An 18,080-nucleotide genomic window follows, 5' to 3' on the forward strand; every position below is an offset into this window, starting at 1 on the left:
TGAAAAACTTTAGAGCAAAACATAATATACATCAAAATAGGGAATTGGACTAGCTACAACGTTCAGTACAGCAACCTTTGTCAGAAGTCCAAAATTCAGCCCCAAACTAAAAAAACAATTTTGAGTGAAATATTGAAAAAACATGTTTAAAATGTTCTCTCTATGAAAAACTACATTATACACCAAAACGTAGGGAATTGGAAAAACTACAACGTCCAATACAACAACCTTTGTCAAAATTAGGCCCCAAACTCCTAATTTTTTTTAAAAACTTTGTTTTTGAAACAACTTTAGAACAAAACATATTTTACGCCAAAATGTAGGGAAATATACTAACTACAACGTCCAATACAATAAACTTTGGAAGAGTTCCAAAATTCGGCCCTAAACTAAAAAAACAATTTTGAGTGAAATATTAAATAAGAATTTTTTAAAAAAATTGTTTAATGAAAAACTTTACAGTAAACCATTTTACACACCAGAATGTTGGAAATTAGACTACAATGTTCAGTACAACAACCTTTGTCTGAGGTCCAAAATTCGGCCCAAAACTATAAAAAACCATTTAGTGAAAAATTATTCTACACCAAAATGTAGAGAATTGTACTAGCTATAACGTCCAGTATAACAACCTTAGTCAGAAGTCCAAAATTCGGCCCCAAAATAAAAAACAGTTTTGAGTGAAATATTGAAAAAAATTTTTTAAAAAACTTTGTTTTATGAAAAACTTTAGAGCAAAACCTATTATACACCAAAATCTAGGGAATTGGACTAACTACAACGTCTGAAACATAAACCTTTGTCAGAAGTCCAAAATTCGGCTCCAAACTCAAGAAACCATTTTAAGAGAAATGTTAAAGAACACTCTTTTAAAAACTTTGTTTTACGAAAAACTTTAGAGCAAAACATATTATACACCAATATGTAGGGATTTGGACAAGCAACAACGTCCAGAAGTCCAAAAGTCATTTGTCAGAAGTCCGAAATTCGGTTCCAAACTCAAAAAACAATTTTGAGTAAAATATTGAAGCAATCTTTTTTAAAAGCTTTGTATTATGAAAAACTTTCGACCAAAGGAATTATACACCAAACGTATGGAATTACGTCCAATACAACAACTTTTGCCAGAATTCCAAAATTTAGCCCCAAACTAAAAAAATTCAAAAAAAAATATTGAGTGAAATATTGAAAAACACTTTTTTAAAAACTTTGTTTTATGAAAAACTTTAGAGCAAAAGATATTATACACCAAAAGGTAGGGAATTAAACAAGCTACAACTTCCTGAGAATGCCGAAATTCGGCTCCAAACTCAAAAAACAATTTTGTGTGAAATATTGAAACACATTTTTTTAAAAACTATGTATTATGAATAACTTTAGACCAAAAGAAATTATACACCAAAAGTATGGAATTAGACCAGCCACTACGTCCAATACAACAACCTTTGTCAGAATTCCAAAATTCACCTTTTTAAAAAAATTTGTTCTACGAAGAACTTTAGAACAAAACATATAATACACCAAAATGTAGGGAATTAGACAAGCTACAATGTCCAATACAACAACCTTTGTGAGAGGTCCAAAATTCGGCCCCAAGCTCAAAAAACAATTTTGAGTGAAATATTGAAACACATTTTTTTAAAAAGTTTGTATTATGAAAATCCTTAGACCAAAAGAAATTATAACCAAATCTATGGAATTAGACCAGCCACTACGTCCAATACAACAACCTTTGTCAGAATTCCAAAATTCACCTTTTTAAAAAATTTGTTCTACGAAGAACTTTAGAGCAAAACATATAATACGCTTAAATGTAGGGAATTAGACAAGCTACAATGCGCAATACAACAACCTTTGTGAGAGGTCCAAAATTCGGCCCCAAACTCAAAAAACAATTTTGATTGAAATATTGAAACACATTTTTTTAAAAAGTTTGTATTATGAAAATCCTTAGACCAAAAGAAATTATACACCAAATGTATGGAATTAGACCAGCCACTACGTCCAATACAACAACCTTTGTCAGAATTCCAAAATTCACCTTTTTAAAAAAATTTGTTCTACGAAGAACTTTAGAGCAAAACATATAATACACCAAAATGTAGGGAATTAGACAAGCTACAATGCGCAATACAACAACCTTTGTGAGAGGTCCAAAATTCGGCCCCAAGCTCGGAAAACAATTTTGAGTGAAATATTGAAACACACTTTTTTAAAAACTTTGTATTATGAGAAACTTTAGAGCAAAATATATTCTACACTAAAATGTAGAGAATTGGACTAGCTACAACGTCTAATATAACAACCTTTGTCAGAAGTCCAAAATTCGGCCCCAAACTCAAAAAAGCAATTTTGAGTGAAATATTGAAAAACACCTTTAAAAACTTTGTTGTATGAAAAACTTTAGACCTATATTGGACTAGCTACAACGACCAATACAACAACCTTTGTCAGAAGTCCAAAATTCGGCCTCAAACTCAAAAGACAATTTTGAGTGAAATATTGAAAACCACTTTTTTAAAAACTTTGTTTTATAAAAAACTTTCGAAAAAAACATATTATACAACATTCAAAATTCGGCCGCAAACTCAAAAAACAATTTGGAGTGAAATGTTAAAGAACACTCTTTTAAACACTTTGTTCCACGAAAAACTTTAGACCAAAACATGTTATACACCAAAATGTAGCTACAACGTCCAAAACAACAACCTTTGTCAGAAGTCCAAAATTCGGCCCCAAACTAAAAAAAACAATTTTCAGTGAAATATGGAAAAACACTTTTTTTTAAAAAACTTTAGACCAAACCATATTATACACCAAAATGTGGAGAATTAAACAAGCTATGACGTCCAATACAACAACCTTTGTCAGAAGTCTAAAATTCGCCCCAAACTCCAAAAAACCGTTTCGAGGGAAATATTTAAAACACTTTTTTAAAAACATTGTTTTATTAAAAACTTTAGATCAAAAGATATTATACACCAAAATGTAGGGATTTGGACTCTTTACAACATCCAGTACAACAACCTTTGTCCAAAGTCCAAAATTCTGCCCCAAATTAAAAAAAAAAAAACAATATTGAGTGAAATATTAAATAATACTTTTTTAAAAACTTTGTTTTATGAAAAACTTTTGAGCAAATCATATTACACACCGAAATGTACGGAATTTGACAAGCTAAAACGCCCCATACAACAACCTTTGGCAGAAGTCCAAAATTTGGCCCCAAATTTTGAGTGAAATATTGAAACAAACTTTTTTAAAAACTTTGTTTTATAAAAAACTTTTGAGCAAAACATATTATATACCAAAATGTAGTAAATTAAACTATCTACAACGCCCAGGACAACAACCTTTGTCAGAAGTCCAAAATTCAGCCCTAAACTCAAAAAATAGTTTTTGATTGAAATATTGAAACAAACTTTTTTTAAATACTTTGTTATTATGAAAAACTTTAGAGCAAAAAATATTATACATAGAAATGTAGGGAATTGGAGAAGCTACAACGCCCAATACAACAGCGCTTGACAGAAGTCCAAATTTCGGCCCCAAATTAAAAACACCATTCTGAGTGAAATATTGAAAAACACTTTTTTAAAAACTTTGTTTTATAAAAAAACTTTAGAGTGAATGATATTATACATCAAAAGTAAAAGTCGATTTTTCGAAAAACACTTTTTAAAAACTTTGTTTTATGAAAAACTTTTGAGCAAAACATATTATACAACAAAATGTAGGGAATTGAACTATCTACAACGCCCAGGACAACAACCTTTGTCAGAAGTCCAAAATTCGGCCCCAAACTAAAAAACAATTTTGAGTGAAATATGGAAACACATTTTCTTTAAAAAATTTTAGAGCAAAACATATTACATACCAAAATGTAGAGAATTGGACTAGCTACAACGTCCAATACAACAACATTTGTCAGAATTCCAAAATTCGGCCCCAAACAAAAAAACAACTTTTAGTGAAATATTGAAAAACACTTTTAAAGAACTTTGTTGTATTGAAAAACACTTTTTTAAAAACTTTGTTTTATGAAAAACTTTAGAGCAAAAGATATTATACATCAGCATATAGGGAAATGGACTAGTTACAAAATCCAGTACAAAAACCTTTGTCCAAAGTCCAAAATTCGGCCCCAAACTCAAAAAACAATTTAGAGTGAAATATTGAAAAACTCTTTTTTAAAAAATTTGTTTTACGAAAAACATTAGAGTAAAAGATATTATACACTAAAATGTAGGGAATAGGACTAGCTACAACGTCCAGTACAACAACCTTGTCAGAAGTCCAAAATTCGGCCCCAAACTCAAAAAGCTCTATTGAATGAAATATTGAAAGGCACTTTTTTGAAAAACTTTGTTTTATGAAATACTTTAGAGTGAATACATCAAAATTAGGGTTCTATAGTTGAAAAGTCGAAAAGTTGAGTTTTTGTATGTAGTTTAAGTCGACTTTTCGACTTTTTTCATTTGGTTAAAAGTCGACTCTTCGACTTTTTGCATTTAGTTAAAAGTCGACTTTTCGACATTTTGCATTATATGAAAATTCGATTTTTCTCCTTTTCGACTATATGTATTTTATAAATAGTCGACTTTTTCATACTTTTCGACTTTTTACGACTGATCGACTTTCTTCGACTTATCGACCTTTTTCGACTTTTTCCTTTCGACTGTGAAAAAGTCGAAAAGTCGACTTTGTTAATAAAAGTCGAAAAGACGAAAAATCGTCTTTTCATATAATGCAAAATGTCGAATAGTCGACTTTTAAGTAAATGCAAAAAGTCGACTTTTAACTACATACAAAAATTCAAAAAGTCGAAAAAGTTCGTTCAACTATAGAACCCAAATATTGATGTATAACTTCTTTCACTCTAAAGTTTTTCATAAAACAAAGTTTTGAAAAAAGTGTTTTTCAATATTTCACTCAAAATGGTTTTTTGAGTTTGGGGCCGAATTTTGGACTTATAACAAAGGTTGTTGTACTGGGCTTTGTAGCTAGTTTAATTCCATACATTTTGGGTGTATGTTTTCTCTAAAGTTTTTGTATAACTAATTTTTTAAAAAAGTGTTTTTCGATATTTCAATCAAAATTGTTTTTTTAGTTTGGGGCCGAATTTTGGACTTCTGACAAAGGTTGTTGTATTGGACGTCGAAGCTAGTCCAATTCCCTACATTTTGTAGTATAATACCTTTTGCTCAAAAGTTTTTCATAAAACAAAGTTTTTAAAAACACTTCTAACAAATGTTGTTGAATTGGACGTTGTAGCTAGTCCAATTCCCTACATTTTGGTATGTAATATGTTTTGCTCGAAAATTTAAAAAAAATGTTATTGCATATTTCACTCAAAATTGTGTTTTTAGTTTGGAGCCGATTTTTTTACTTCTGAATTTCATACATTTTGGTGTATGATGTGTTTTGCTCATTTTGGTGTATAATATCTTCGACTTCGACTTTTCAACTTTTTTCGACTTTATCGTCGAATACAACAACATTTGTTAGATATGCAAATTTCGGCCCCAAACTCAAAAAACAATTTTGAGAGAAATATTGAAAAACACTTTTTTTAAAAACTTCATTTTATGAAAAACTTTCGAAGAAAACATATTATACACTAGAATGTAGGGAATTGAACTAGCTACAGTCCAGTACAACAACATTTGTCAGAAGTCCAAAATTCGGCCCAAACTAAAAAAACAATTTTGAGTGAAATATTAAATAACACTTTTTTAAAAAAATTGTTTAATGAAAAACTTTAGAGCAAACCATATTATACAACAAAATGCATGGAATTGGACTAGCTACGACGTGTTATACAACACACCTTTGTCAGAAATCCAAACTTCGGCCCCAAACTTAAAAAAACATTTTGATTGAAATTTTGAAGCACACTTTTTTTAAAAACTTTGTTTCATGAAAAACGTCCAGTACAACAACCTTTGTCAGAAGTCCAAAATTCGTCCCCAAACTCAAAAAACAAATTTTGGGTGAAACACTTTTTTTAAAAACTTTGTTCTGCGAAAAACCTTAAAGAAAAACATATTACAAACCAAAATTTAGGCAATTGGTCTAGCTACAACGTCCAATACAACAATCTCTGTCAGAGGTGTGTTTAACAATTTCACTCAAAATTGTTCTTTGAGTTTGGGGCCAAATTTTGTACTTCTGATAAAAGACGTTGTAACTAGTTCGATTTCCTACATTTTAGTGTGTCTTTTTATACCCACCATCAAAAAAGATGGGGGTATATTGTTTTTGTCATTCCGTTTGTAACACATTGAAATATTCGTCTAAGACCCATAAAAGTATATATATTCTGGGTCCTTATTAGATTCTAAGACGATCTAGCCATGTCCGTCCGTCTGTCCGTCTGTCTGTCTGTCTGTCTGTCTGTCTGTTGAAAACACGATAGAGTCCAAACGGAAGTAGCTAGCGAGCTGAAATTTTGCACAGATACTTATAGTTGATCCAGTTTGTTTGGTATTGAAAATGGGCAATATCGGTCCACGATTTCGCCTAGCCCCCATATAAGGCCTCCTTTAGAAAATTACATTATCGCCAATAACTGACTAACAAAAGCATCAATAGCGCTGTAATTCGGCACAAACATGTTTTATGGGGACATAAATCTTTTCATAGAATTTCATAAGGATCGGTCCATAATTGACCCTAACCCCCATACAAAGTACCCTTCAGAAAATGACTTTATCGTTCACAACTGAGTAACAGAAGCATCAATAGCGGTGTAATTCGGCACAAACATGTTTTATGGGTGACATAAATCTCTTCGTAGAATTTTATAAGGATCGGTCCATAATTGACCCTACCCCCCATATAAAGTCCCCTTCAGAAAATGACTTTATGGCCAATAACTGGCTAAGAGAAGCATCAATAGCAGTGAAATTCGACACAATCATGTTTTATAGGGACATAAGTCTGTTCATAGAATTTCATAAGGATCGGTCCATAATTGACCCTACCCCCATACAAAGTACCCTTCAGAAAATGACTTTATCGTTCACAACTGACTAACAGAAGCATCAATAGCGGTGTAATTCGGCACAAACATGTTTTATGGTGACATAAATCTCTTCGTAGAATTTTATAAGGATCGGTCCATAATTGACTCTACCCCCCATAAAAGTCCCCTCAGAAAATGACTTTATCGCCAATAACTGGCTAAGAGAAGCATCAATAGCAGTGAAATTCGACACAAACATGTTTTATAGGGACATAAGTCTGTTCATAGAATTTCATAAGGATCGGTCCATAATTGACCCTACCCCCATACAAAGTACCCTTCAGAAAATGACTTTATCGCTCACAACTGACTAACAGAAGCATCAATAGCGGTGTAATTCGGCACAAACATGTTTTATGGGGACATAAATCTTTTCGTGGAATTTTATAAGGATCGGTTCATAATTGACCCTACCCCCCATATAAAGTCCCCTTCAGAAAATGACTTTATCGCCAATAACTGGCTAAGAGAAGCATCAATAGCAGTGAAATTCGACACAAACATGTTTTATAGGGACATAAATCTGTTCATAGAATTTCATAAGGATCGGTCCATAATTGACCTTACCCCCCATACAAAGTACCCCTTCAAAATTGACTTTGTCGCTCATAACTGGCTAAGAGAAGCATCAATAGCGTGAAATTCGGCACAAACATGTTTTATGGTCTCATAAATCTCTTTGTAGAATTTTATAAGGATAATTGACCCTATACATAATTGACCCTATCCCACCTATAAGGTCCCTTTCAGAAAACGACTTTAATGCTCATATCTACCTTAAGAAGCATATATATAACAATAATATTCGACATATAAAAAGTTTTTATGGGAACTAAATCATCATTTTCTTAAATGAGTCCATTATTATATGATGAGTCCATTATTATGTAACCCCCTAATAATGTGCCCTTTAGACAACGAATTCAACGCTCATTACTACAAATTTCTACATACACAAGTTTCGTGCGAGCCAAAATCTCCCTATCAAATTTATAAGGATCGATCCTTATTGAAAGTAAGAATATCGGTTCACGTTTTCTCCTATCCCTATTAAAATGCCCCCTTCAGAAAATAACTTTATCGCTAAGAGATGTATGCTCATATCTGCTCATAACATATCTGCTCATAACATATCTGCTCATAACATATCTGCTCATAACATATATATAAAGCAATAAAATTCGACATAAAAAAGTTTTATAGGAAACAAAATCATTTTCATAAATTTAACGAAAATGGATTTATAATTGACCTTACCAAGGTCCCCTTCTGAAAATGACTTTAAGACATATTACTGACCCAAAAATGTAAGTACATCAGTAAAATTCTACATAAACATGAGTGATTTGATGGTGGGTATATAAGATTCGGCATGGCCGAATATAACATTCTTACTTGTTTGTTCTAAAATTTTCTTGAAGAGCAATGTTTAAAAAAAAGGTTGTTGAATTGTCGTTGTAGCTAGCCCGATTCCCTACTTTTTGATTTTTAATATGTTTTGCTCTAAAGTTTTTCGCAGAACAAAGCTTTTAAAAAATGTTTTTTTTTCAATATTTCACTCGATTTTTTTTTTTTTTTTTTTTTTTTTTTGAGTTTGGGCCGAATTTTGGACCTCTGACAGAGATTGTTGTATTAGACGTTGTAGCTAGACCAAAAAATAGTTTTTGATTGAAATATTGAAACAAACTTTTATAAAAACTTTGTTATTATGAAAAACTTTAGAGTAAAAAATATTATACATAGAAATGTAGGGAATTGGAGAAGCTACAACGTCCAATACAACAGCGCTTGTCAGAAGTCCAAATTTCGGCCCCAAATTAAAAAAACCATTCTGAGTGAAATATTGAAAAACACTTTTTTAAAAACTTTGTTTTATAAAAAACTTTAGAGTGAATGATATTATACATCAAAAGTAAAAGTCGATTTTTCGAAAAACACTTTTTAAAAACTTTTGAGCAAAACATATTATACACCAAAATGTAGGGAATTGAACTATCTACAACGCCCAGGACAACAACCTTTGTCAGAAGTCCAAAATTCGGCCCCAAACTAAAAAACAATTTTGAGTGAAATATGGAAAAACTTTTTCTTTAAAAAATTACATTATCGCCAATAACTGACTAACAAAAGCATCAATAGCGCTGTAATTCGGCACAAACATGTTTTATGGGGACATAAATCTTTTCATAGAATTTCATAAGGATCGGTCCATAATTGACCCTAACCCCCATACAAAGTACCCTTCAGAAAATGACTTTATCGTTCACAACTGACTAACAGAAGCATCAATAGCGGTGTAATTCGGCACAAACATGTTTTATGGTGACATAAATCTCTTCGTAGAATTTTATAAGGATCGGTCCATAATTGACCCTACCCCCCATATAAAGTCCCCTTCAGAAAATGACTTTATCGCCAATAACTGGCTAAGAGAAGCATCAATAGCAGTGAAATTCGACACAAACATGTTTTATAGGGACATAAGTCTGTTCATAGAATTTCATAAGGATCGGTCCATAATTGACCCTACCCCCATACAAAGTACCCTTCAGAAAATGACTTTATCGCTCACAACTGACTAACAGAAGCATCAATAGCGGTGTAATTCGGCACAAACATGTTTTATGGGGACATAAATCTTTTCGTGGAATTTTATAAGGATCGGTTCATAATTGACCCTACCCCCCATATAAAGTCCCCTTCAGAAAATGACTTTATCGCCAATAACTGGCTAAGAGAAGCATCAATAGCAGTGAAATTCGACACAAACATGTTTTATAGGGACATAAATCTGTTCATAGAATTTCATAAGGATCGGTCCATAATTGACCCTACCCCCCATACAAAGTACCCTTCAGAAATTGACTTTGTCGCTCATAACTGGCTAAGAGAAGCATCAATAGCGGTGAAATTCGGCACAAACATGTTTTATGGTCTCATAAATCTCTTTGTAGAATTTTATAAGGATAATTGACCCTATACATAATTGACCCTATCCCACCTATAAGGTCCCTTTCAGAAAACGACTTTAATGCTCATATCTACCTTAAGAAGCATATATATAACAATAATATTCGACATATAAAAGTTTTATGGGAACTAAAATCATTTTCTTAAATGAGTCCATTATTATATGATGAGTCCATTATTAATGCTCATATCTACCTTAAGAAGCATATATATAACAATAATATTCGACATATAAAAGTTTTATGGGAACTAAAATCATTTTCTTAAATGAGTCCATTATTATATGATGAGTCCATTATTATGTAACCCCCTAATAATGTGCTCTTTAGACAACGAATTCAACGCTCATTACTACAAAATTCTACATACACAAGTTTCGTGCGAGCCAAAATCTCCCTATCAAATTCGGCCCCAAACTCAAAAAGCTCTTTTGAATGAATATTGAATAGCACTTTTTTGAAAAACTTTGTTTTATGAAATATTTTAGAGTGAATACATCAAAATTAGGGTTCTATAGTTGAAAAGTCGAAAAGTTGAGTTTTTGTATGTAGTTTAAAAGTCGACTTTTCGACTTTTTTCATTTAGTTTAAAAGTCGACTTTTCGACTTTTTGCATTTTATTTAAAAGTCGACTTTTCGACATTTTGCATTATATGAAAAGTCGATTTTTCTCCTTTTCGACTATATGTATTTTATAAATAGTCGACTTTTTCATACTTTCTACTACATACAAAAAGTCGAAAAAGTTCGTTCAACTATAGAACCCAAATTTGATGTATAAAAACAAAGTTTTTCAATATTTCACTCAAAATGGTTTTTTTAAGTTGGGGCCGAATTTTGGATATATATAACAAAGGTTATTGTTCTGGGCGTTGTAGCTAGTTTAATTCCATACATTTTGGTGTATGTTTTGAATTGAACTAGCTACAGTCCAGTACAACAACATTTGTCAGAAGTCCAAAATTCGGTCCAAACTAAAAAAAACAATTTTGAGTGAAATATTAAAATAAATAACACTTTTTAAAAAAATTTGTTTAATGAAAAACTTTAGAGCAAACCATATTATACAGCAAAATATAGGGAATTGGGACTAGCTACGACGTGGTTATACAACACACCATTATCAGAAATCCAAACTTGGGCCCCAAACTTAAAAAAACATTTTTGATTGAAATTTTGAAACACACTTTTTTAAAAAACTTTGTTTATGAAAAACGTCCAGTACAACAACCTTTGTCAGAAGTCCAAAATTCGTCCCCAAACTCAAAAAACAAACTTTGGGTGAAACAATTTTTTTTTAACTTTGTTCTGCGAAAAACCTTAAAGACATATTACAAACCAAAATTTAGGCAATTGGTCTAGCTACAACGTCCAATACAACAATCTCTTTCAGAGGTCCAATTCGGCCCAAACTCAAAAAACAATTTTGAGTGAAATTGTTAAACACACTTTTTTAAAAACTTTGTTTTATGAAAAACTTTAGAGCAATATTACAAACAACATAATGTAGGGAATCGCGCTAGCTACGACGTATAAAGTCGACTTTTTTAAAAACTTTGTTTTATGAAAAACTTTAGAGCAAAAGATATTATACACCAAAATGTAGGGAATTGTTTATCAATATTTCACTCAAAATTGTTTTTTGAGTTTGGGGCCAAATTTTGTACTTCTGATAAAAGACGTTGTAACTAGTTCGATATTCTACATTTTAGTGTGTCTTTTTTTGCTCTAAAATTTTCTTGAAGAGCAAAGTTTAAAAAAAGGTTGTTGAATTGTCGTTGTAGCTAGCCTGATTCCCTACATTTTGATTTTTAATATGTTTTGCTCTAAAGTTTTTCATAAAACAAAGTTTTTAAAAAAGTGTTTTTCAATACAACAAAGTTTTTAAAAGTGTTTTTCAATATTTCACTCAAAGCTTTTTTTGTTTGAATTCCAAAATTCGGCCCCCAACAAAAAAACAACTTTGAGTGAAATATTGAAAAACACTTTTAAAAACTTTGTTGTATTGAAAAACACTTTTTTAAAAACTTTGTTTTATGAAAAACTTTAGAGCAAAACATATTAAAAATCAAAACGTAGGGAATCAGGCTAGCTACAACGACAATTCAACAACCTTTTTTTAAACTTTGCTCTTCAAGAAAATTTTAGAGCAAAAAAAGACACACTAAAATGTAGAAAATCGAACTAGTTACAACGTCTTTTATCAGAAGTACAAAATTTGGCCCCAAACTCAAAAAACAATTTTGAGTGAAATATTGATAAACAATTCCCTACATTTTGGTGTATAATATCTTTTGCTCTAAAGTTTTTCATAAAACAAAGTTTTTAAAAAAGTCGACTTTATACATCGTAGTTAGCGCGATTCCCTACATTATGTTGTTTGTAATATTGCTCTAAAGTTTTTCATAAAACAAAGTTTTTAAAAAAGTGTGTTTAACAATTTCACTCAAAATTGTTTTTTGAGTTTGGGCCGAATTGGACCTCTGACAGAGATTGTTGTATTGGACGTTGTAGCTAGACCAATTGCCTAAATTTTGATTTTTAATATGTTTTGCTCTAAAGTTTTTCATAAAACAAAGTTTTTAAAAAAGTGTTTTTCAATACAACAAAGTTTTTAAAAGTGTTTTTCAATATTTCACTCAAAGTTGTTTTTTTGTTTGGGGCCGAATTTTGGAATTCAAACAAAAAAAGCTTTGAGTGAAATATTGAAAAACACTTTTAAAAACTTTGTTGTATTGAAAAACACTTTTTTAAAAACTTTGTTTTATGAAAAACTTTAGAGCAAAACATATTAAAAATCAAAATGTAGGGAATCTGGCTAGCTACATTTTGGTGTATAATATCTTTTGCTCTAAAGTTTTTCATAAAACAAAGTTTTTAAAAAAGTCGACTTTATACGTCGTAGCTAGCTCGATTCCCTACATTATGTTGTTTGTAATATTGCTCTAAAGTTTTTCATAAAACAAAGTTTTTAAAAAAGTGTGTTTAACAATTTCACTCAAAATTGTTTTTTGAGTTTTCTATAGTTGAACGAACTTTTTCGACTTTTTGACTTTTTGTATGTAGTTAAAAGTCGACTTTTTGCATTTAGTTAAAAGTCGACTATTCGTCATTTTGCATTATATGAAAAGACGATTTTTCGTCTTTTCGACTTTTTTTAACAAAGTCGACTTTTCGACTTTTTTCACAGTCGAAGAAAGTCGTAAAATGTCGAACAGTATGAAAAATTCGACTATTTATAAAATACATATAGTCGAAAAGGAGAAAAATCGACTTTTCATATAATGCAAAATGTCGAAAAGTCGACTTTTAACTAAATGCAAAAAGTCGAAAAGTCGACTTTTAACTAAATGAAAAAAGTCGAAAAGTCGACTTTAAACTACATACAAAAACTCAACTTTTCGACTTTTCAACTATAGAACCCTAATTTTGATGTATTCACTATAAAGTATTTCATAAAACAAAGTTTTTCAAAAAAGTGCCTTTCAATATTTCATTCAAAAGAGCTTTTTGAGTTTGGGGACGAATTTTGGACTTCTGACAAGGTTGTTGTACTGGACGTTGTAGCTAGTCCTATTCCCTACATTTTAGTGTATAATATCTTTTACTCTAATGTTTTTCGTAAAACAAATTTCTTAAAAAAGAGTTTTTCAATATTTCACTCTAAATTATTTTTTTGAGTTTGGGGCCGAATTTTGGACTTTGGACAAAGGTTTTTGTACTGGATTTTGTAACTAGTCCATTTCCCTATATGCTGATGTATAATATCTTTTGCTCTAAAGTTTTTCATAAAACAAAGTTTTTAAAAAAGTGGCCCAAACTCAAAAAAAAAAAATCGAGTGAAATATTGAAAAAAAACACTTTTTTAAAAACTTTGTTCTGCGGAAAACTTTAGAGCAAAACATATTAAAAATCAAAATGTATTGAATCCGGCTAGCTTCAACGACAATTCAACAATCTTTTTTTTAAACTTTGCTCTTCAAGAAAATTTTAGAGCAAAAAAGACACACTAAAATGTAGGAAATCGAACTAGTTACAACGTCTTTTAACAGAAGTACAAAATTTGGCCCCAAACTCAAAAAACAATTTTGAGTGAAATATTGAAAAACAATTCCCTACATTTTGGTGTATAATATCTTTTGCTCTAAAGTTTTTCATAAAACAAAGTTTTTAAAAAAGTCGACTTTATACGTCGTAGCTAGCCCGATTCCCTACATTTTGTTGTTTGTAATATTGCTCTAAAGTTTTTCATAAAATAAAGTTTTTAAAAAAGTGTGTTTAACAATTTCACTCAAAATTGTTTGGGCCGAATTGGACCTCTGACAGAGAATGTTGTATTGGACGTTGTAGCTAGACCAATTGCCTAAATTTTGGTTTGTAATATGTTTTTCTTTAAGTTTTAAAAAAAAGTGTTTCACCCAAAATTTGTTTTTTGAGTTTGGGAACGAATTTTGGACTTCTGACAAAGGTTGTTGTACTGGACGTTTTTCAGAAAACAAAGTTTTTTAAAAAAAATGTGTTTCAAAATTTCAATCAAAATGTTTTTTTAAGTTTGGGGCCGAAGTTTGGATTTCTGACAAAGGTGTGTTGTATAACAAGTCGTAGCTAGTCCAATTTCCTACATTTTGTTGTATAATATGGTTTGCTCTAAAGTTTTTCATTAAACAAATTTTTTAAAAAAGTGTTATTTAATATTTCACTCAAAATTGTTTTTTTAGTTTGGGCCGAATTTTGGACTTCTGACAAATGTTGTTGTACTGGACTGTAGCTAGTTCAATTCCCTACATTCTAGTGTATAATATGTTTTCTTCGAAAGTTCTTCATAAAACGAAGTTTTTAAAAAAGTGTTTTTCAATATTTCTCTCAAAATTTGGGTTCTATAGTTTTAACGAACTTTTTCGACTTTTTGTGTGTAGTTAAAAGTCGACTTTTTGCATTTAGTTAAAAGTCGACTATTCGACATTTTGCATTGTATGAAAAGACGATTTTTCGTCTTTTCGACTTTTATTAACAAAGTCGACTTTTCGACTTTTTTCACAGTCGAAAGGTTGGAAAAAGTCGAAAAAGGTCGATAAGTCGATCAGTCGTAAAAAGTCGAAAAAAGTCGAAAAGTCGACTATTTATAAAATACATATAGTCGAAAAGGAGAAAAATCGACTTTTCATATAATGCAAAAAGTCGAAAAGTCGACTTTTAACTAAATGCAAAAAGTCGAAAAGTCAACTTTTAACTAAATACAAAAAGTCGAAAAGTCGACTTTTAACTAAATGAAAAAAGTCGAAAAGTCGACTTTAAACTACATACAAAAACTCAACTTTTCGACTTTTCAACTATAGAACCCTAATTTTGATGTATTCACTCTAAAGTATTTCATAAAACAAAGTTTTTTAAAAAAGTGCCTTTCAATATTTCATTCAAAAGAGCTTTTTTAATTTGGGGCCGAATTTTGGACTTCTGACAAGGTTGTTGTACTGGACGTTGTAGCTAGTCCTATTCCCTACATTTTAGTGTATAATATCTTTTACTCTAATGCTTTTCGTAAAACAAATTTTTTAAAAAAGAGTTTTTCAATATTTCACTCTAAATTGTTTTTTTGAGTTTGGGGCCGAATTTTGGACTTTGGACAAAGGTTTTTGTTCTGGATTTTGTAGGTAGTCCATTTCCCTATATGTTGATGCATAATATATTTTGCTCTAAAGTTTTTCATAAAACAAAGTTTTTAAAAATGTGTTTTTCAATACAACAAAGTTTTTTAAAAGTGTTTTTCAATATTTCACTCAAAGTTGTTTTTTTGTTTGAGGCCGAATTTTGGAATTCAAACAAAAAAACAGCTTTTATTTTATAAATAGTCGACTTTTTCATACTATTCGACTTTTTACGACTGATCGACTTTCTTCGACTTATCGACCTTTTTCGACTTTTTCCAACCTTTCGACTGTGAAAAGGTCGAAAAGTCGACTTTGTTAATAAAAGTCGAAAAGACGAAAAATCGTCTTTTCATATAATGCAAAATGTCGAATAGTCGACTTTTAAGTAAATGCAAAAAGTCGACTTTTAACTACATACAAAAATTCAAAAAGTCGAAAAAGTTCGTTCAACTATAGAACCCAAATATTGATGTATAATATCTTTCACTCTAAAGTTTTTCATAAAACAAAGTTTTGAAAAAAGTGTTTTTCAATATTTCACTCAAAATGGTTTTTTGAGTTTGGGGCCGAATTTTGGACTTATAACAAAGGTTGTTGTACTGGGCTTTGTAGCTAGTTTAATTCCATACATTTTGGTGTATGTTTTCTCTAAAGTTTTTTGTATAACTAATTTTTTAAAAAAGTGTTTTTCGATATTTCAATCAAAATTGTTTTTTTAGTTTGGGGCCGAATTTTGGACTTCTGACAAAGGTTGTTGTATTGGACGTCGAAGCTAGTCCAATTCCCTACATTTTGTAGTATAATACCTTTTGCTCAAAAGTTTTTCATAAAACAAAGTTTTTAAAAACACTTCTAACAAATGTTGTTGAATTGGACGTTGTAGCTAGTCCAATTCCCTACATTTTGGTATGTAATATGTTTTGCTCGAAAATTTAAAAAAAATGTTATTGCATATTTCACTCAAAATTGTGTTTTTAGTTTGGAGCCGATTTTTTTACTTCTGAATTTCATACATTTTGGTGTATGATGTGTTTTGCTCATTTTGGTGTATAATATCTTCGACTTCGACTTTTCAACTTTTTTCGACTTTATCGTCGAATACAACAACATTTGTTAGATATGCAAATTTCGGCCCCAAACTCAAAAAACAATTTTGAGAGAAATATTGAAAAACACTTTTTTAAAAACTTCATTTTATGAAAAACTTTCGAAGAAAACATATTATACACTAGAATGTAGGTTTGTAATATTGCTCTAAAGTTTTTCATAAAACAAAGTTTTTAAAAAAGTGTGTTTAACAATTTCACTCAAAATTGTTTTTTGAGTTTGGGCCGAATTGGACCTCTGAAAGAGATTGTTGTATTGGACGTTGTAGCTAGACCAATTGCCTAAATTTTGGTTTGTAATATGTCTTTAAGGTTTTTCGCAGAACAAAGTTAAAAAAAAATTGTTTCACCCAAAGTTTGTTTTTTGAGTTTGGGGACGAATTTTGGACTTCTGACAAAGGTTGTTGTACTGGACGTTTTTCATAAACAAAGTTTTTTAAAAAAGTGTGTTTCAAAATTTCAATCAAAATGTTTTTTTAAGTTTGGGGCCCAAGTTTGGATTTCTGATAAAGGTGTGTTGTATAACACGTCGTAGCTAGTCCAATTCCCTATATTTTGCTGTATAATATGGTTTGCTCTAAAGTTTTTCATTAAACAAATTTTTTAAAAAAGTGTTATTTATTTTAATATTTCACTCAAAATTGTTTTTTTTAGTTTGGACCGAATTTTGGACTTCTGACAAATGTTGTTGTACTGGACTGTAGCTAGTTCAATTCAAAACATACACCAAAATGTATGGAATTAAACTAGCTACAACGCCCAGAACAATAACCTTTGTTATATATATCCAAAATTCGGCCCCAAACTTAAAAAAACCATTTTGAGTGAAATATTGAAAAACTTTGTTTTTATACATCAAAATTTGGGTTCTATAGTTGAACGAACTTTTTCGACTTTTTGTATGTAGTAGAAAAGTATGAAAAAGTCGACTATTTATAAAATACATATAGTCGAAAAGGAGAAAAATCGACTTTTCATATAATGCAAAATGTCGAAAAGTCGACTTTTAAATAAATGCAAAAAGTCGAAAAGTCGACTTTTAACTAAATGAAAAAAGTCGAAAAGTCGACTTTAAACTACATACAAAAACTCAACTTTTCGACTTTTCAACTATAGAACCCTAATTTTGATGTATTCACTCTAAAATATTTCATAAAACAAAGTTTTTCAAAAAAGTGCTATTCAATATTTCATTCAAAAGAGCTTTTTGAGTTTGGGGCCGAATTTGATAGGGAGATTTTGGCTCGCACGAAACTTGTGTATGTAGAATTTTGTAGTAATGAGCGTTGAATTCGTTGTCTAAAGAGCACATTATTAGGGGGTTACATAA

The sequence above is a fragment of the Lucilia cuprina genome, chromosome 5 (genome assembly GCF_022045245.1).
Source record: "Lucilia cuprina isolate Lc7/37 chromosome 5, ASM2204524v1, whole genome shotgun sequence".
NCBI classification, from domain to species: Eukaryota; Metazoa; Arthropoda; class Insecta; order Diptera; family Calliphoridae; genus Lucilia; species Lucilia cuprina.